This window comes from Chlorocebus sabaeus, chromosome 2 (assembly GCF_047675955.1).
Source record: "Chlorocebus sabaeus isolate Y175 chromosome 2, mChlSab1.0.hap1, whole genome shotgun sequence".
NCBI lineage: Eukaryota > Metazoa > Chordata > Mammalia > Primates > Cercopithecidae > Chlorocebus > Chlorocebus sabaeus.
Window position 1 is genome coordinate 20,971,655 of NC_132905.1, and position 21,639 is coordinate 20,993,293.

The 21,639-nt window shown below is 42.9% G+C and overlaps 1 protein-coding gene across 15 annotated transcripts in view; it reads left to right on the forward strand.

The window, feature by feature from the left end:
- Positions 1-21,639, forward strand: part of PTPRT (protein tyrosine phosphatase receptor type T) — a 1,114,373-nt gene that overhangs the window by 808 nt on the left and 1,091,926 nt on the right. The gene's annotated exons all lie outside the window — the stretch shown is intronic.

Below are 21,639 nucleotides of genomic sequence, written 5' to 3' on the forward strand. Positions count from 1 at the left end.
GGATTTGACCCGTGTGCGCGTCTGCTCCTGGAAAGTTCGGGGACTCATATTTGGGTTTGGCCACGGGAAGGAGGTGAGCAGAAGTAGTTCCCCAGAGTAGGGGGAGCGGGGTGGGGAGTGCCCTGCCGTGCTCCTAAAGGCACGTTGGCGGGTGCTGGAGGGCATCACAGTCCAGGGTCTTAAATATCACCAAGCCCCACCGCAGGCAGCTTCCAACCCCAACCCCCCGCCCCCCGCGCCAAGAGTAGCGGCAGAGGGAAGAAGAGAAGGGAGGGAGTGCTGCAGGTGTACTTCCAAGTTCAAAATCACCTTAAAGTTTCTTAGCACCGATTGCTTTTGGTGTAACTACGCCGGGCTGAGGTGGCTGGGATCACGGGGACAGGCTGAGATCAGCCCGTGGCACGCAGGAACAGGCTCGTTTTGGATCGCTAAGCAACAGCTGTGCCCATTTATTATCTCATCGAAAGAAGGAAAGGAAGAAAGAGAAAAAGAACGAACCTGTGCGGAAGTACAGCGTGTTTGCACAGGCTGCGTCTGAGGTTAAGGGCCGCTGGAGGGACATTCCGTTGGAAATGCGTTAGAGCCTTCCTTGCTTGGTACTAAAATGGAAGAGGAATAGGCGACTTCTGTGAAGGGACAGCCTGTTTCCCTGGCTGGGAAGTTGGGTGACGAAGACACTCCTTTAGAGGTGTGTGAAGCTGAAAGGTTGGATTAGCAAGTGAGAGAAGAGGGACAGCCACAGCATCATTCTAAAGATGGTGCACAATTCTCGTTTTCCTCATTTTGGAGTGTGTGTTAGGTGTGCTAGGGAGGGAGGGGTGCTAGGGAGGATGCCCGGGGCAGTCCTGGACACCCAGGCATGATTCGTGACTCAGATTTTATATCCTCTAATGCATGACAGGCCAACCACACATTAATACCACTCACGTTCCCGCGGCAGAAACAGGATCAAAATATTCCATCACGGGTCTCAAATCGTTCTTGGGTAGTAAGCGGTAAAACCCGTACCGGCTCGGGAGGCTGTCCAGTGCTGAACGCCGCCCGTTCCGGATGCTCCCGCCAGGTGGCGCTCGCCCACAACTATTAAAATGCAAATCTGGTTGCTTTCATATCAGGAATAGAACTTCTTTTCAATTTTTAAATGAGTAATGTGTTTATTCAGCAGCCTTTTGTTAAAACATTTAGAGAAGTGTGAGGAGCGAGCACCTTTTCTTTGTTTGCTCTTTAGAACGCAGGAGAAAGAAAAGAAATCCTGGAATATGGTTTGGGAAGAAATCTGTTAAGGCATCCTGTGTTTCTTTTGGGTCTACCTGAGCAGGCTGGCTTCTGCACACCTACTATATAGCATATATTTAGCAAGTGGCTGCCTTTGTGCCAGAGGCTCCTTAAACGAATAGGATTAGCTTGTATTGGAGAACTGGTGCATTCTAAGCCTCACGCATTTGTAGAAATGGGGATTTTCTGTATATATCTGTCCTCTCCTTTCCAGTTTAACGGCAACTCGACCATCTAAATTAGATTTTTTTTTCCCAGGGTTCCTCATGAACATCTGTATCTGCCAAAACAAGAATACTGTAAATGTTGACTTAAAAATGGACTTATATTCTTATTTTATTCCTAAATTCAGAAATTGTTAGAATTTCAAATCTAGTATAAATATGACAATACCTTGATTTCCTTTAAAGTATATTATTTAAAACTTTTGGCAAGTTTGGATAAATACATTTTAAGACTAAGCAGTGTGTTTTCCATGTTCTTTTGATCTGAAAATTCCCAATCTCGAAAGTAATTTCAATTTGTAAGGTTACATCCATAACATAGTTGGGCTAATATGTTTTGCTGTAACATGTTGGTCTCAGTGTCCAAAGTCAGGGGCGGAAGCTTGTCATCAAAAGGAAATTTCCTTTTTCCTTACTCTAAGACATATTTCTTGAGCCACGACAAGTTTTTGGAAGGAATGATAGTAAAAATCAAACAAACAAAAAACATTTAAAAACAGCCTCTTAACAATGTGGCAAAACATGATTTGGGATGGGGGAAGAGAGAGAGTCAGTTAAATGAATAAGGGGATAATTAGTTCATTTACCAGTGAATTTCAAAATCCACATATTGAGAGCAAAAATGGATCTTATAGGGGACTGACTTGCAATTGCAATTGTTAGCAATGTAGTCATTTAACTTGATAATCACTGCTGTATACCTCTGGGGAACTGTTAGCCGTACAGTTGAATTTTACTTTCTGTCATGGATTGCTTGATTTGTTTCCTAATAAAAGAACAATTAATGTGCAAACCTGGCTTAAATTCTGTTCCAGCAACAATTGCAAACACATAGTAAAAACAGACCATCTTCTTGGGTTACAACCCACTCTCTTTCTACTCTACTTAATTTCTTCTTGCTTGTCCTCAGCACAGCTCTTGCAGGCGTCAGGCTGCCAGCTGAGACAGTGTTCCGTGTAGTAGTGTAGCTGTCACCTTTCAAAGCCATGATCAGAGGACATGACAGCATCACTCTTTCAAGCACGGGATACTCCCCTGACTCCGTGACAGTGTGTTGCTGTGGAAACAAGAGCAATTCTGTATAGGTAGTGGTCCTTGATAAATATTTATTGATGATGGTGAAGAGACGGTAGAGTCTCATGGCAGCTATAATGTGGGGGAGGGTGGGCGCAGGGGAATTTAACTCAGCAGGCAGCCTGGTTTAGAGAAAAGAGTGTGAGCTTTGGCGTCTGAAGTCCTCAGTTTGAATCCTCCTCTGCTTCTTTCTACCTATGCCAGCTTGGGCAAGTCATTTACCTTCTCAGATCCCCAGCTTCTCGTTTGTAAAGCGAGGATAATTAGAGCTGTCTCGCTGGACTTTGTGGCAACCAAGTAAGATGTTATATGCAGAGTGAATGGAAGATTGCCTGGTACATAATAGGCACTTTGTCCCAAGAGGAGCCTTGTCTGTTATGGACCTCAGCACAGGTGTATGCGCACAGGCCCGGGGGGTGGGGCATCAGTCATATGCAAAGTAGGGAACTGGCCATGAGATGGCTGGGTTTGGTGATGATTTTTAGTTTCCTTTTTTTTCTTTTTTTTGAGATGGAGTCTCACTCTGTCGCCCAGGCTGGAGTGCAGTGGTGCAGTCTTGGCTCACTGCAACCTCTGCCTCCTGGGTTCAAGTGATTCTCCTGCCTCAGCCTCCCAAGTAGCTGGGATTACAAGAATGTGCCGTCATACCTGACTAAATTTTGTATTTTTATTAGAGACAGGGGTTTCACCATATTAGCCAGGCTGGTCTCCTGACCTCAGGTGATCTGCCCACCTCGGCCTCCCAAAGTGCTGGGATTACAGGCATGAGCCACCACACCCACCCAGTTTTCTTCCTTTTCTTCTTTTTAGGGACTTGATTCCCTGCACCTGCTTTTACAGAGAGATTGCCAATGAAATTTGCTGACAGATGACACTAGTATATCTGGCCATTCAAGGGTTTAAATAGGGAATGTTGACTTTTAGGCATATTTTACCCTCTGACTTGGAAGTGTTGATAAACCACAAATGGTTACATATTGTGGCAGGACACAATATTTGGACGCGTTCTGTTTCTCTTCCTACACTCTCCCGTGTACAGGCTTCCTTGCTTTTGTGCTCTGTCCTCTGCTCTTCCCTAACCTGGAAATCAAGTGCACAGCACTCTGGGGCTATGGGGGACAAAGATACTTTGTGCACTTGATAAAAAAGCAAAGAATAAGAAAACAAACAAGGGCCATGGCATTCCAATAAATAAATTAACAAGCTATGAGATTATTGAGAACAAACCATGTCGGACAAGTATAATAGCATTTGTAAACACATTACAGAATTGGGTCCAGGAGGCAATACCACATAGATACTAGAAAGCAGTTAGTGAGTGTGTCTCATGAAATCTTACAGAATGGATTCAGATTAGTGTGGAGAGGAAGAAAGACATATATTTTCAGTGGATGAACAACAATCAGATACAGCCGCAGGGACAGGGGTTCATCAATAGTCTGTGTCCAGGTGGGTTAGGGTGACCGGTTGGGGTCGTGGGTTTCAGCATTTGATATGGTCCTGCTGGACACTTTTATTTGCCAGTGAGAGGCAGAAATGAGCAGGATAATGCCATTTATTTTTTATCTATTGGTAAGAGTTGCAGGTGCTAAAGAGGATACAGAGGGACCCAGTGAGGATTCTAGAAATACATTCCAAAGGGACCTAGCGGAAGTCAACCATAAAAACATGGGAATTGATGTGTCAATAAAGCGGAACAGGGAAAGATTGAGGTGTCAGTGAGGCCTGGTGATCATTAGGGCCTGTGTTTTTTTTTTTTTTAATTAAAAAAAAATTTTTTTTTTTTATTGTTTTAGACGGAGTCTCGCTGCTCTATTGCCGGGCTGGAGTGCAGTGGCTTGATCTCGGCTCACTGCAACCTCCATTTCTTGGGTTCAAGCAATTCTCCTGCCTCAGCCTCTCGAATAGCAGGGACCACAGGTGCACACCACCACGCCCAGCTAATTTTTGTATTTATTGTAGAGACAGGGTTTCACCATGTTGGTCACGATGGTGTCGATCTCTTAATCTTGTGATCCGCCCACCTCGGCTTCCCAAATTGCTGAGATTACCGGTGTGAGCCACCTCGCCTGGGCCATTAGGGCCTGTTTTATCTCCAAATGTGAGCATTATTTCAGTTCGCCCTTCCTAGGTATATCCACAAGGAAGGGCTGCGCAGAAGCCTCATCAGATCCACCTTCAGACTGGTAAGTCACCTGGAAATTGAAGCAGACCCACAGTGTGGCAGATTGAATTTTTTCTCACACTGAAGCCAGGCTGCTAAAGTGCGTGTGACACACAAACACATCCCCTGCAGCATAAGTGGAAGACATGCAAAGTCTCACATTTCTTGGATATTCAGTTGACAATTTTTGTTTGATGATGGAGGGAATAAAAAATGGTGGAGCCACTTTGGTAAACAGTTTGGCAGTTTCTTTAAAAAGTTAAACAGACACTCCCCATAAAATCCAGCAATTCCACTTCTAGGAATCTGCCCAACAGAAATGAAAGCATATGTCCACAGAAAGACACAAACATGAATGTTTGTAGCAGCATTATTCACAGAAGCCGAAACCTGAAAACAATCCAGATGTCCATCAACCGGCGAATCCCTCCGAGGGAATACGACTAGGAATAAAAAGGAATGAACGGCTGATAGAGGCTACACCATGGATGGGCCTCGAGAACATTATGCTAAGCAAAAGAAGCTGGATGTAACAGACTGCATATTTTATGAGATGCACAGATAAGGCAGATCTATGGAGACAGACAGCAGACCAGTGGTTGCCTAGGGCTAGGCATGGAGCAGGGGTTTATAGGAAGCGAGCCTGAGAGAACAGTTGATGTGCCGCTCTCAAGAGATGTTTGCAAACCTCTAACTTCCTTGACTTGGAAACTGGAAGGTGGTGATGGTTGTGTAACTCTACATTTGCTAAAAGGTATAGAATTGTACCCTGATGATGGATGAAATCTTACGGACTAAAGCTGTTAAAACTTTTATTTGACCACGGGCCTTTGCGAAGTTAGACTAATGTGTACATCTCAGCTCCCTAATGCACTTGTGATGTGGCCTTGATGAGTTACTTCAGTGCTCCGAATCTTTTTTTCTACATCTGTAAAATGGGACTACCGATGCCTCATTGCTGCAAGAGCTGGACATAATTCCTGTAAATTGTCAAGCCTGGTCCGTGGCGGAAAACAGGCAGCAAGGAAATGGCATTACTATGACTTAGCTCTTGCTAGTTTCCAAAATAGTTTGTTGTATTAGCAATTTGCAAATCATTATCTCTCACCCTTTTAAAGACTCTTTAGATTGTGAATTAAATCTGTGAAGTAGCATTTTTTCCCCTTCATCAATTTGGCAAAAATGCAAAAGTTTGAGACTATCAAGTCTTGACAAGGACCTGAGCAATTAGGTAGCTTTGTTCATTTTTGAGTAGCAAAAATTGAAACAGCCTTTCTGAGTGCTAATTTGGCAATGTCTATTAAAGTTAAAGACACGAATAACTTTTACCCTGAGTATTTTGGTAGGGTAGGGATTTGTGGGGGAGAGAAGAGATCATTCATTCATTTCTTTTCTCATTAAGCTAAGGATGTAGAGATTTAACAGAAGAGTAGAAGCGCCTTGGATCAGGAGCAGATGCAACTTTTTTTTTTTTTTTTTTCCACCATTGGTTTCCTACCAGGATGAACAGAGGAGAAAACAACTCTGCACCAGCTTTGTCTCTGCCTTTGTAGGGGGCTTCCATCAACACCCAGGAGGAACTTCACACTAATAGTTCTTCAAGTGCTGCTCTTAAAAGATGTTTGCAAACCACGGCTGGGTGAGTGGTGGCTCATGCCTATAATCCCAGCACTTTGGGGGGCCAAGGTGCATGGATCACTTGAGGCCAGGAGTTCGAGACCAGCCTGTCCAACGTGACGAAATGCCGGCTCTACTACAAATACAAAAATTAGCCGGTGTGGTGGTGTGTGCCTATAATCCCAGCTACTTGGGTGGCTTACGGATGAGACTCACTTGAACCCAGGAGACAGAAGTTGCAGGGAGCTGAGATCATGCCCCTGTACTTCTGCCTGGGCGAAAGAGTGAGACTCCGTCTAAAAAAAAAAAATAGTTTGCAAACTTCTAACTTTCTAGGCGTCATGGAGCTTATCCTCTTCCCTGGAAGAATGCAGTGCTGCTGACTACATATCCCACAGTTATGTTCCAACTCCTGCTTCCCAGGACCTTGGTAACCTGTTTCTTCTCAAACCACCCCTCATTTTGCTTTACTCCCCCTTTTATCCTGTTGATTCTAGAAGCCTGCACAAGACCATAAACTCATTTCTCTTGGTCCTCCCTGACCTCATGGTGGGTGATTATGTAGTCATCCCTCAGGGATCACGCATTTCTCTTTGTAACTGAGCATGAATGAATGGGTTCACATCGGCAAGCTGGAGTTTTAAAAACATTGCTTCATGTTGGATCATCACAAATACTAGTGGCCTTGGGTGGTCTTGACTTCCTCTGATTGACTATAATTATGCTTTTGTGCGTGTGCTGCTTAAGTGGTCAGTGTGGCTATTGGGAGCTCCTTCAAACCAGGTTCTTATTTACTACCTCCAGGCCTCCTTGAGAGAGTCCTTATTTTCCAGTGACAACAAGGATTTTCAGACCCACGTGTTGGTTTGTTATTATTTATTATGTTATTATAATAGTAGTTATTATTTAAAGAGCCCTGATCCCTTTGTCGTGGGGACATCAGAATCTGGGTGCAGATTTTTGGTATTTTCTTTGAACACTGGCATACAGCAGGGTACAATGGGGACGGCTGGTGGCATTAGGGACAGAAAAGAAAGAGGTTCTAAACAGCATGCATTTATGATTGTTTCTCTCTTTGATTTCATAAAGTTAGTTTGAATAGGATAACTCATTAATCTAATTAAAAATAATTTTGCCACATTGCCACACTATATGTTTAAATTGAGTGTTGCTGAGAAGTTGATGTCACCGTGTCTTTTTTGCTTTAGCATCTTGGAATTGGCCTCCAAGTGCCTGGGTCCAGTGTCAGGTCTAGGGTCAGGTCCCAGCTGTCCATGTTTCTTTCTTGGACACCAACTTTCTGAAAAGGAAAAGCAAGCCCAGTCCTGTTCTAAAGGAGCTATATTAATTGTCTGATAATAACAAGTTACTCCCCCAATGCAGTGGCTTTATCGTCTCCCTATTTCTTTGGCTCAGGAATCTGTGTGGCTTGGGTCCTGTGGCTCAGGGCCCCTCACAGGCTGCAGTTAGTTCAGCTTGAATGGAAAAGGGTCTGCTTCTAGGTTCACTCACATGACTGTTGGCAGGGTTCACTTACTCACGGGCTCTTGGCTTGAGGACCTCTATCTCTCATGAGTTGTTTGCTAGAGGCCACGCTCAGTTCTGTGCCACACAGGCACTTGCCACACGTGTAAACACACTTGTCCACTTCATCGGACAGCTCACAACGTTGCAGCTGACTTTGTCAGAGTGAGCAAGTGAGAGGGCTGGAGCGAGTGTGAGGAAGACAGAAGTCACAATCCTTTGTAACCTAATTTGGGAAGTGATGTCACATCACTTTGTCATATTCTGTCAGAAGCAAGTCACTAGGTTCAGCTCATACTCAAGGGAAAGGAATTGCACAAGGAAGTTGTCTTAGAGTTCTGCAGAGAAACAGAACCGATAGACTATATATTAGAATATATAACAGGGCACATATATTGTATATCACATTTTAAATGTATATTATACATTGGCCGGGCGTGGTGGCTCACGCCTGTAATTCCTGCACTTTGGGAGGCTGAGGCGGGCGGATCCCCTGAGGTTAGGGGTTCGAGACCAGCCTGGCCAACATGGTAAAACCCCATCTCTACTAAAAATGCAGAATTAGCCGAGCATGATGGTGCATGCCTGTAATCCCAGCTACTTGGGAGGCTGAGGCAGGAGAATCGCTTGAACCTGGGAGGGGGAATTTGCAGTGAGCCGAGCCTGTGCCATTGCATTCCTGCCCAGGAGACATGACTGAAACTCTGTCTAAAAAAAAATATGTATATATGTGTGTGTGTGTGTGTATGTGTGTGTATATGTATGTGTGTGTGTGTGTGTGTATATTTATATATCTCCCTCCCTCTCCCCTTCTCTCTCTCTATATATATGAGAAATCTCAATCTCTCTCTTTCTCTCCCCGCCCCCCCTTCCTCTCTCTCCCTCTCGTGTATATATATATAGAGGGAAACGGAGAGGGAGGAAGCAGGGGCGGGGGGGGGGGGGAGAGAGAGAGAGAGAGTTGATTGACTGAGATTTCTTATAGGAATTGACTTATGCAGGTTTAGAGGTTGAGAAGTCCCACGGTTTGCAAACTGGAGTCCCAGGAAAGTTGATGATGGAAGTCTGAAGGCCTGAGAATTTGGGGGTTGATGGTGCAGGCTCTGACTTGAGTCCGAACACCCAAGAACCAGGAGTACTGATGCCCAAGGGAAGGAGAGGATAGATGTCCCAGCTCAAGCCAAGAGAGGAGATTTGCCCTCCCCTACTTTTTTGTTCTATTCGGGCCCCCAGTGGATTGGAGGATGCCCACCTGCATTGGGGAGGGCCATCTACTTTACTCAGTTGACCAGTGCAAATGCTGATCTCTTCCAGAAACGCCCTCACAGACATACCCAGAAATAATATTTTACCAGCTATCTGGGCATCTGTTAGCCCAGCTGAGTGACCACATAGGATTAACCGTCACAGGATGAATACCAGGCAGTGGGGGTCATTGGGATCCATTTCAGGAGCTGCCCACCACAGGAACCTGAAGTCACACACAAGTGTAGGAAACCTTGTTTCTTGGAAAAAGATACAAATATAACCTTTGAAGTGTGTTCAGGTCTTTTAATTCTTTTTGTTTTGGGTGGCACTAGTGTCAGTTCAGTGTCAGGTTTTCACTCTTTAAAGGCCTTAGAGTAGAGAGATGTAGTATCTCAGAAGGGATTTAGTTTAAATTTTATAAAAGTTAATTAGGTATGTCAGAAAGTAAAAGTGAATTAATCTGAAGATCCATCAGAAAACTTTTCAACCTTTACCCCCAAGACTGAAGTACGATTGTGTTTTTGTAAGACTAAAATTTTTCCACTAGTATCTAGGTTCCACAAAAGCCAATTTATAAACAACACCAATATATTAGGGCTATGATATAATTTAGCTGAAATTTAATATTTTTATTACATTTACATATCCCAGTTTTTAAAATTAGCGCTTATTTTAGACCTTTCTAACCCATTTCCAGAGGTTTAAAAATGGGCTTCATAAAACTAACATAGAGAATATAAGTTATAGCAATTAAAAAGTCTGATGTAAACATGTACGTTATTATATGGATTGAAACATGTCATGCCTGAACTCTTGGTTTTGGTTGTTGTGGCAGTAGTCATCAGAAGAGACTGTCACAATATTCTTTTCAAGGTAACTGTGTTTGGGGCCCCAGGAGATCCTGCAGTGAAGGAAGGATGTTTTGTCAAAATCTGAATGGGATGACCAGACTTTGGACTTCTGGTGGAGATGTGCTTCAAGAATTTACTGTTTTTTACAGCTTAACTGTTTGATTCGGGGGTGGTGGTGATGCCAAAGATCCGCATTGTTCTTGTCTAGGCAGTATCTGTATTTTGGCAGGAGAGGCACCAATGTATGATGGTCCCAACCCTAAGCCCTTTTGAGTCATTTCTACAAGGTGACCCTAGGAAGGAGGGCTCTAAGACACCTTGAGTTCACCCTTCATCTGCCTTGGGGAAGTGTTTGGCCTCCACTTTCAGGGAGTTGGGTTTTTGAGCAGTTTCCCTTTTATTACCTGTCCCCTTCAGCCTTACTACATCTGGCTGTGCAAGGTTGGGTGCCGGGCTCTCCTCCTGGTGTGAGGGAGGTGGGGGTACCATGTCTAGGTCATGGCTGCTGCCTGTTGTGGTGTGGAACCTGCACAAATGTACCTAGCAGGCCTGGGTCAAGGAACTTGTTCTGCTCTTCTGTCCTAGCTTTGAGTTCAAAGGCATTTCAGTGTCCAGTCCTTCTTCTCTTTCCAGATCCAGAGCTTTGGATGTTTTGACTGTTACATTTTTCTTTGTCAGTGAATCTTTCCTCTGCCTAAGACTGTCCATTTACCATCTCTTAACCTTTTGCATTATTTTTTCACCTTTTTAAATAGAAAGTGTGTGTGTTGGAATGGGGGAGTGACTTTCAGCTCAGAAACCACAACTTTAAGCCAAGATTCTAAATGGTCTCAAATTAGAGTTGCAGGGTGGGTGTCAGGAATGATTAGTTATTTTCCCAGAGCTTCTAGCCTTAAAGAAGCCAGGCACAAAGTCAGCTTCCTCCCTGTATCTCAGCTGGCTCCAGTTCAGGGTGGTTATCTTCTCCTAAACAAAATTGTCTGGGATGAAGTAGAGGCCAGCTGTCTAACACTTCAGTTGCAGTTTTGAGGTCATTTTTATTAGGTTTACTAAGGAGCAATGGAACTTTCTGGAAAAGAGGAAATACACAGTTTTCAACTTTTGAGATGCTCAGCTTAATCGTGCAAACACCCAACCAAATCCAGGTACCACAACACCCTTGCTTTAGCAGAAGTTTTATAAACTTTTTCTGAGTATACTTACCAAGGTGAATTTTCCATCTCAATGAAGTTCTTTAGATTTTCTTCTTGGAAGAAAAACAGAAAGTTCCAAGTAGAAAAATATTTCTGAGAGTTGACCCTCTGAACACCATTTTTGGTGGAAAAGTGCAATGAATTTGAACAAATTTCAAAGTTACTGCTGCCTTTAGAAAGTATACACATATTTTAAAATGGAATTTTTTAAGTTTAAACCTGTCACTTGGGGCCAGGCTCCTGATGGGTCACCTTTTTATTGAAGGTTGATGAAGTCAGATTTCTTATCCTTATTATCTTTTCCTCTTCCCACACGTGAAACGTTTAGCATATATTTAAATTTCTTTGTGTAAATCTCTCTGTATTGCAGTTGTTCCGCCTGAGAGTTGGCTTGATGAGCACTGAAGCATTTCTTCATTCCATTCCCATTTCCTCACACTTCCAAAACCTCAGCAGTTATCATTTGTGCCTGGAAAGCTGCTGACCACCTGTTCTACCTGGGATTCTAGGGGTCTTTTGTATCTTTCCCATTCCAGGTTACCTTTTCAGATGTCTAATTTGAGAGCATCCTTTTGTGATCCATAGATTTTTGGCTGAAACTTCAGACATTTCCTCCTTTTGGGGTTTCGGCTTTTCTGGAGATCTTTAGTTCTAGCCACTGCTTTGGCTCACACAAAAGGTTCCAGGAATTTTGCCTTGTGCTAACTGCCTGTGTGCCAGCCATCTTTCACTATATATCAGGTCCAGATGGATGAAGGGAGAAGAAACATGAGTAAATTCCACTAGACTCAGCTCCTTCCCCCCAAATTCTCATGTTTTAGGCATGCTTTACTCGTTGTGTCCTACTTTGATATTCTGATCCCTATCCAAAATGTGGCCATTGTGGTGGGTTTTTTGTGTCTGTCCCACTTCTGACACCAATGGCGTCATTGCAGTTGGGTTACAGATTATCTGGTAAGGACCTTGGATGTGCTTCCAAACTTCTATACATTTTTGATTTCTTTAGCCAAAAATACAGGATATTATGGGAGCGCGGTGACTACACAGGGTTGAAGCATATGTAGTATATCTTGGGCTGGCTTTTTCTGGCCTCATGGTTTACTAATGAGGTGCTAGTGACCTCTTCAAACTAGCAGAATCCTGCTTGTACATAGAAGCATCCTAGTTTTTGCTATGTCACTTCCCTTCTATATCAGCATCTTGGATGATCTTATATTAACAATCTGGGCATCTACTTAAGGACTAATTTACAAATATCAGGATTTTCTGGTACATGAACCAAAGTCAGCATCTACAAGTCCACATGTTCCTCTGCAGAAAGAAAACAGAGTCAATTTAATGGATACATCAATCAAACAGGTATTAATAATCAAACTATGTAAGTTTATGTCAGCATTGAAAGCAGAATGGAAGGCTACACTCTTTAGAAGAGGTATGGGAAAAATGGAACTAGGGTGGTGGATAAAGGGCATTTTGGCTTTGTCTGTAATACTCTGTTGCTTTTGAAAAGGAGAACATTCAGAAAATTTGTTAAAATTGGTTGATAATTCTTGATGGAGAAGAACCTAGGTGTTAATTGCACTTCTCTTTGTAGTATTTGTGCATTTCAATTATTCCTTTAAAAAGTGATGTCTGTTCACAGCAGCAGCACAATCATAGCTCAGAGTCTCGCTCTGTTGCCAGGCTGGAGTGCAGTGGCACAGTCAGAGCCCGGGCTCTCGCTCTCTTGCCAGGCTGGAGTGCAGTGGCACAGTCAGAGCCCGGGCTCTCGCTCTCTTGGCAGGCTGGAGTGCAGTGGCATAGTCAGAGCCCAGGGTCTTGCTCTGTTGCGAGGCTGGAGTGCAGTGGCACAGTCACAGCTCCAAGTGATGTTCTTGAAATTTAAGATTTATTAATAAGGTACAGATAATAGGAATTTCAAATATATGTGCAGTTTTCTTTTGTCATTCAAGAGAAATTTAGAATTTATTTTCTATACGGAAGGCCTTATTTCAGAGTTTGTAAAGGATTTCTCTGGGGAATCTTAACACCCTTGCATCATGCAGAAGAAGGGAAATAGAGAACTTTATCACAGACACAGGGAGACATTTGAACAGGAGTGCATGGGGCCCAGTGGAGGGGACCTTCTTAGCCATCAGTTCTATCCCCTTTTCACACATCCTTCTCCTCTTTCCTGGCACCTCCACGGGGGAGACTTTCTCGCTCCCCAGAGAAACAGCAGAGATTCTTTCATAGGACAGCCTTTGGCCTTAGGTTTGCCTGAGGCCTCAGAAAGGCACATTTGACTCAAGAATAATGTTGCGTAATCTTTTCAATGTTTAGAGGTGCTGTGAACTTGGGCATCATTTTTCCATCTGTGAAATGACCAGATGATTTCTATGTTTCTTAAAGACTAAAGTTCTAGGCCTCTGACTTTAGGATTTTTATTTATGTTCTGAAAATCAAATCATTGGATATCTTTGCTAAAGATTAAATATATCAAAAATATATTTTCCCAACGGATCAGTTTTGTTATATGACATTACTCATGGTTTGTTTGTTCAAAAGGAATAAGTTGTGAAATCCCCAGGTCTACAAGATAAAGCAACCTGCTTCAAGGATTGTTCATTTCAAACAGCGACTCCATTAGAACAGTCCAGATTAGAGTATGACAGCAGGGATTTTCACTTTCCTGGGAGGAAGGTTTCTAAACCCAAAAGAGTATACAGAGGAGAAGAGTATTTGGCTCAAGTTGGAATGAAAAGCAGAAAATTCAAGAAGGGGAAAAATCATTTGGTGAAATGATGGGTGATGGGCGATAGTAGTAGGGACCAGATTCAAAAGTTATGAAAATCACAGTTGCAGCAGGGTCTGCTGAGTATGAAGGATCCAAACTGAAAATCAGAGGAATAAATGCAGGAGATGAAATGACTACCAAATAGGAAACACTAACATTATTACATGCTTTAAATACTTGTAATGAGCCAGATACTTTTCAAGGGTTTTACTAATTATCACTCCTTGAGTTTCCATCACACTGTTACGATGTAGGTACAATGATCATCAAAACTGAGGAACAGAGTGGTTAAGTAGCAAGCCCAAGGTCACACAGCTAGTCAGTGTTGGAACTTGACTTGAGCCAGAAGAATTCAAGGCTAGATTCTGTGTTCTTGGCTATTACTTTATGCTCTCTCTGTCTGGCTTACTTTATGTCATGTGCTGTGCAAAATTCATACTTACGGAGAAAATTAGATCCTGTTTGAAATTCCTGGGTGGAAAGCCTTTTTTTTTTCAGAATTTTCAATGATCATGTCTTTGAGGGAAATTCTAAGACTTCATTTAATTCTCATAATGATCCCAGGAGGCAGACACAGCAATCCCATGTATCAGATAAGATAATTGGTTTCATGGAGGTTCGAGGACTTGGCCACAATCACACTGTGGTCGTCTCATTCAGAGGCCAGATTCTGAATCACCACGTGATGTTGAATGTTAGAAGATTTTTATGGGAATAAGAGGTATGGGAGAGAGAGACTGTCTTTCCCAGAAAGAAGCTCCATCTTCCCCTACAAATGAGTCTCAACTATCCCAGTCATACAAGGGGGCAATTCTGAGGGGAGGACCCTCACCTGTCCTGGAACAGAGGTTGAGCCCCTAGATATAGCTGCCCCTGATTCCACACTGGGGACCGAGCACCTGAAGGTGCCATATGCCAAACCCCAGGGTTCATCCCACACTATGGACTTTGGACCTCTGGGGCTCCAGCAAGCGCAGCAGTTTAGGAAAACACTTCTGGCTGGACAGTTAGTTGAGTTTACTTTCTCCACAGCACATCCACCTTGTGAATTTAAGAAAGGTGATCATTACTCCAGTTTTACAAATAAGAGGTTGAAGCCAAGGATGGGACTGCTTCTGCATTTGTGGGATGCATCAGATGTTGAATGTCACAGACTTTGCTGCAAGAATCTCTAATTCTGAGATACAAGGGCCTGCATAATTTTCTGTCTGATTTTCCAAAGGCACCAAATACCTTGCCATTGACTTTTTCATTGTGTGCCTTAAAATAAAGAACATGTAGATCCCCTTTCAGTTTCCACTCTGTGAAACTGTGCTTGGTTTCTAACATGCCCTTTTGGTAGTTCTTGGCTGAATCTTCCTTCCTTACGGAATCAGATCTGGGGCAGGTGAGTCCATCTGCTCTATCATGAACCACGTGGTGGTTAAGAGTGCAGGCTCTCGGGAGGATCACCTGAGGTCGGGAGTGCGAGAGCAGCCATGACCAACATGGAGAAACCCCATCTCTACTAAAAATACAAAATTAGCTGGGCGTGGTGGCGCATGCCTGTAATCCCACCTACTCAGGAGGCTGAGGCAGGAAAATCCCTTGAACCCAGGAGGTGGAGGTTGCAGTGAGCAGAGACTGTGCAATTGCATTCCAGCCTGGGCAACAAGAGTGAAACTCCATCTCAAAAAAAAAAAAAAAAAAAAAAAAAAAAAGACTGCAGGCTCTGATCTCAGACTGTGGGCTCAAGTCAAGGCTGTGCTAATTTATAAGCTGTATGTGTGACCTGAACAAGCTACTTAAACCCTTTGAGCCTCGATTTTATCATCTGTGAAATGAGGCTAATAGTAGTAACTTGCTTGTAGGATGGTTGTGAGAAATTAATGAGGTGAGGTATGTAAAATGCTTAGCAAGGAGCCAGGCTCATGGAAAGTGCTCCATAAATACTAGCCATCCTTGGTGATAGTGCTATTGCTGGAAGTTCAGTGGAGGTGACATTAATGCAAGAAAGCATGAGTGCATGGCTGGGGTGACCAGTTGTCCTCATATGCGCAGGATGGAGATGGTTCCTAGACATAGGACTTTCAATGCTTATTGAAAATGTAGGAATGTTTGAGACAAATCAGGATGAGTTGGTCACTCTAATGCTCATCCCAGGCCCACAAACTCTGTTTAGAGTGATCTTGCTGCACAGGCTGTGCAGGGGCTTGCAGATTGCATATAGGATTTATATTTGTGTAGCAAAAAAGGTTATCTGATATTTGACCCGCATTTTATAGCTGTTACTTTAGGAAGAAATAGAAGAGCTGTTTGTCAGTTTCGAAAATTATCACTACTAGTGGAACTGTCTGGGATCTGGTGTTGTATCTCTCTGAATCTTAACAGAAAACAGAATTCAACTCCCGTGTGTCAAGAGACTTTAATAAAGGGACTATTCATGTGGTGGGGTTGAGGTTAAGAGAACTCACAAGGGATGCTGAGGCACTTGGGGACTAGGACTAGTGGGAAGCCTCAGTGAGGTTTTGAAGCTTTAATGTGGAAAGGGGCAAAGGGAGGGAATTGTGTTAATGGAGCCCTTCTCTGTACTGCTCTGGGTTCCAGGAGGCTACATGACCTCGACTTTTTTGCGCTCTGATTCCTGACTGAGTTTAGTGATGGAGTTTGGCATTGGTAGGAGATGGTATGGCAGGAGGAGAGGGGTTAGGGTACTTGTCCTGTGCTCTTTCTGCCCCACTACTTTCTGATGTGGTTGTGTTCCTCAATGACAATGGTTCTCAAAGTGTCCCTTGACCATCAGTGTCAGCATCACCTGGGAACTTTTCAGAAATGCAAAGTTTTGGGCTCCATAGCAGATCCACTGAATAAAAAACTCTGGGCCGGGCGTGGTGGCTCAAGCCTGTAATCCCAGCACTTTGGGAGGCCGAGACGGGTGGATCACGAGGTCAGGAGATCGAGACCATCCTGGCTAACACAGTGAAACCCTGTCTCTACTAAAAAATACAAAAAACTAGCCGGGCGAGGTGGCGGGCGCCTGTAGTCCCAGCTACTCGGGAGGCTGAGGTAGGAGAATGGCATGAACCCGGGAGGCGGAGCTTGCAGTGAGCCGACATCCGGCCACTGCACCCCAGCCTGGGCGACAGAGCGAGACTCCGTCTCAAAAAAAAAAAAAAAAAAAAAAAAAAAAAAAATCTCTGATGTGGGACCCAGAAATTTGTGTTTCAAAACCCTTTCAGGTAATTCTGATAGAAGTGAAAATTTGAGAATCGCTGGTCTAGGGAACAAAGACATACCATTAATCCTGGGTGGGGTCTTTGGTCAGTCAAGTCCCTTCTCTGGTCTAGAGATCAGTTTTCTTCTCAGCCAAATAAGAGGGAGCTTTGCTGTCTCCAACCATAACACTTAACTATCTGAAATGGTCTTCTTGTTTATCTTTGTGTTTATTTTTCTGACTCTTTTCTACTGGAATCTGTGCTCCATAATCATTCATATTTTGTCCTTTTCCCTGCTGATCCCACATGCCCAGTGCCATTCCTACGCATAGTTGGTGCTCACTTAATGTTAGTGAGTAAATGAATAATCAGTGATTTCTAGGATACTTTCAGCGATTTTAATCTTGAATAGAAGATTCTGTGTTCTGTCTTGTGTAGTAGTAGCTGGTTTATCTTAAATCTGTCATTCAGAAATCCCAATTCATATTTTCATTTTCTAAAGAAAAATAATAATTAAAGAATACTTAAAGTACTCTCTGTGTGCCATAGACCTTGATACCTGCACGTATGTCACACATTATCCCATTTAATCCTCATAAAGACCCTGTGAAATTGCATTACTATAAAGAAATACAGTCTTAGTGAGATTATGCAACATACTCAGTCACACAACTATTAACTGGACAAACCTGGTTTCCACCCAGCTGTGTTGATTTCTAGACCAGCATTGTCTCAGTTTCAAAGCTGCAAAAGATTCAGAAGAGTCTTCTGAATTGTGAAGATTGACTATATTGTTGAAGACTAGTTTGTCCTTAAATATATTTCGTCTTGGGTCACTCAACATGTTGGAAAGAGAAGAGGCATTGGAGTCAGAGAGACCTGAATTAAAATCCCAGCTCTTGCCACTTACTGAGTCTGCGACCTTGGGCAAATTACTGTGATTTTTTGAGCCTAGATTCCCCACTGTCAGTGGGAATACTTCTACCAGTCTGGCAGGGGGTTATGAAGATTGGAAAGGCTGCATGTTAAATACCTGGTGAGGGATAGTAGCACTGGTGGTTATAATATTATTGCCTTTTGGAGAATTGTTAACTCACACATGAGTCGTGATAAATTTCAATTTGATGGGTGGATTTTAGAGTTCACTTCTGTTCATTAGGAAACATTTATAATGTTACTTGAACTTATAGCGATCGTTGGAGATATTTTCATCCCTATCAAGATGGGCTCTGAAGTCAGACTGGTTGGAATTCTTAATCGTCCTGCTTACTCTCTCTATATCCTTGGGAAAATCAGTTAACCTCTCTGAGCCTTAAATTTCTTTATGGAAATAATAGTGCCTAGCAAATGAGAATAATAGTACCTATCTCATTAGATGGTTGTGAGCATGACGTGAAGTAACATATATAAAATGGTGAATAAATAGTGTGGAAATGATGATCGTGCTTAAATAGGAATTTGCTCTGTGTACCAAATAAGAGTGGAATGCCCGTGGTCTCATTGCTGTTGTGTATTACACATGAAGATACGCATCAACACTTGTGGGTGGGCCCCAGGTGAGGTCCTAGATAGAAATAGGTAATGGTAACTATATACCAGACACTGTGTAAAAAGTCCTTTCTAATACAGAACCCTGCGATTTAAAGACTTGCCTTCTAATGCACTGCGTGGAACCTAGAAAGAAGCTAAAGAGCCTCTGAGCCACCAAAGAGATGTTAAACACACAAAGTTCTTATTTTTTCCTCCTGAGGAGAGCCCTTAGTCTCTCCTTCAGTGGCCAGCAGCTCTTATTTTACCTACAGTTCTAGCAAGTTTTTATTTGATTTCTAAGCTCAGAAGATTTAGAAGGAGGGAGAAGGTTGTTTCAGGGAGGCATGCTTGCAGTGCTGATAAATAAAGGCAGTGATGACCTCATTACTAGAGAAGAGGAGGGAGATTGGTTTACTTTAGTGGTTCTTTAGAAGAAATCAACCTGTAATCTATTCTTTTATATTTATGAAAGCTTTTGATAATACAGTGAGAACGGTGCAGAGAGTTGACAGCATGTGACTCCTGGATTAGGACGACTTGAGAAATTCAAATTGAAATGACAGTTTGGACCCTGTGTTAGTTAACTGTTGCTACATTTGTAACCCCCAGTGTTGAATTAGGAGGTATAAATGTAAAAAGCAGTGATGAAACCTCAATCAACTCAGTAGCGGCAGCTGCTAGGTATGAGGGCCAAGCATGCTCTTCCCCTTGGAAGACCCTAGAGGTCCCACCTTATTGCTTTGCTGAAGATGTAGTGGCAGTCATGACAATGATAATGTCAGGAGGAGAAAAAATAGATGTGGACTCCCAGTACAATAACTGATTATTTTATGGATAACTTTGAGTTATAAGAAAAGGTGAAATTGTTTGCCCTAATTGCAGTGACTCTTTTTAGAGAATGCTTTACACAGTATTTTCTTGCTCTTAACAAGTCCTGTGATGCTTTTGTAGATAGGAAGCTGGATCTTAGATGGTTTAGAGGACCAACCCAAGGCTGCACAAAAACTGAGGGTTGGGGCAAGGCCTGAAACCTGCTTTTTAGGTTTTGAACCTGGGGTGCTCACTCTGGCCCCATTCTATAATGGAAGAAGGCAGGGGAGTTTGTGGAGCATTTTTAAAGGCTTTGCAGACACAGCTCTTCATATGTCTGCTGTGGGGGTTAGCATGATGCCTTCAACCTAATGAACTCTGGATTGAAGTATTTGGAGTAGTACACTGAATTGATGAATCAACCTTAGCTAGTTGGAAAGCTCTTACTATCATAAAGTCAAGTTTCCTTAGGAGCAGGTTGAATGAAGACATGGTGGGATGAGCATGTAGGAGGAACTACATAAAAAGGGGCATAGGTAAGAGGGAGAGGGAAGAGGTCCCAGAAGAGCATTCAGAGGACAGTTGTGGGGCAGGACACATGGTCTGCAGGTGTGGCCGAGTCACTCCAGGATGTGTTCTTCTCTCCTTCCTCTAACTTCTTTGATTTTGCTTGATCCTAACTCTTTGGGGAGAATGAGTTTATAGCCTAAGGCTCATAGTTAAAAATAACTTTTATTTTCCATGAGAGATTCATATCAGAATGGGAAAAAATTCCTGTGTCCTAGGGGCTTTAATAGAAAATAATGATACAGCTACTAGAGGATTCCCAACCGGAGGATACCCCCTTCCTCATGATGTCAGTCTCATTCAAATAGTCTGGGAAGGTCCATGGCTCAGAACCATCTCACTGCATTCCTGATGTGAGGCAAGACAGGCCAGGTGCTGTCATTATCTCTTTCTCCTGGACCCAGAGATGGCTATGACATGGTTTGATTTTCCTCTTTGTCATTTGCATCAAAGAGGAAGATGTGGCAATTGATGTACCTTTGTTGGAAGAAAGGGATTGAGATTGGTTTACTGTAGTGGTTCTTTAGAAGAAATCAACGTCTAATCTATTCTTTTAAATTCATGAAAGCTTATGATAATGCAGTGAGAGGTGTGCAGAAACTTGACAATATGTGACTCCTGGATTAGGATGACTTGAGAAATTCAAATTGAAATGACAAGTTGGACCCTGTACTAGTTAACTGTTGCTGCATGACCAATTACCACAAAGTTAGCCACTTAACACACATTTATTGTCTCTCAGTTTCTGTGGGTCAGTAGTCTCTGAGCACAGCTTAACTGGGTCCTTTGCTTTTAACATCTCTCATAAGGCTGTAGTCAAGGTGTTGTCCAGGGTTGTGATCTCATCTGAATGCTCCATAGGGAAGGATCTGTTTCCAACCTCATATAATTGTTGGCAGCATTGAGTTTCTTGCAGGCTGCTGGACTAAGCATTTTAGCTCCTTAGGGGGCCTGTTGGCCAGAAGCCACCTTCAGTTTCTTGCCACATGGACCTTTCTAACATAGGTGGGTTTGCCCCATTTCCTGAGCAAGGGGAACAATCTGCTATATTCTTACTACTTCTGTAGCAGGACAGAAGTCATCATCTTATGTAGCCTAATCACATAAATGATATCCCATCACGTTTACCATGCTGTGTTGTTTAGAAGCTAGTCACTAGTCTAGCCACATTCAAGGGGAAGGGATTATATAAGGATGTGAGTACTGGGAGGTGAGGATCATTGGGGCCATTTTAGACTATGCCTGTCACAGACTCACATCTTAACTCCCACCCCACCTCTTTTTTTTTTGCATTATTCAGAGCCTTGTTACAAAAGGCTTCACTTCTATGGACCCAGGAGGGGTTGAAATTTAACTAAGAGGCTGAAATTGGGGGATGAAAAATTCTGATAGATTTGATCTGGTTACTTATTTACCTTGGTTAACTTATTAAGTGTCTTGAAGAGAGTTTGAAATGCGTGACTTCCTTTCTTCGTTGCTATATGTCTAAGAAGTTGTCATTATCTATTTCTTATGACAGTTGAGAGAGCCAAGTTTGAATCTTTTCCAGCCTAACAAGGGTTGAAAGCCCTTGGATTTTTAAGAGGTCCAGA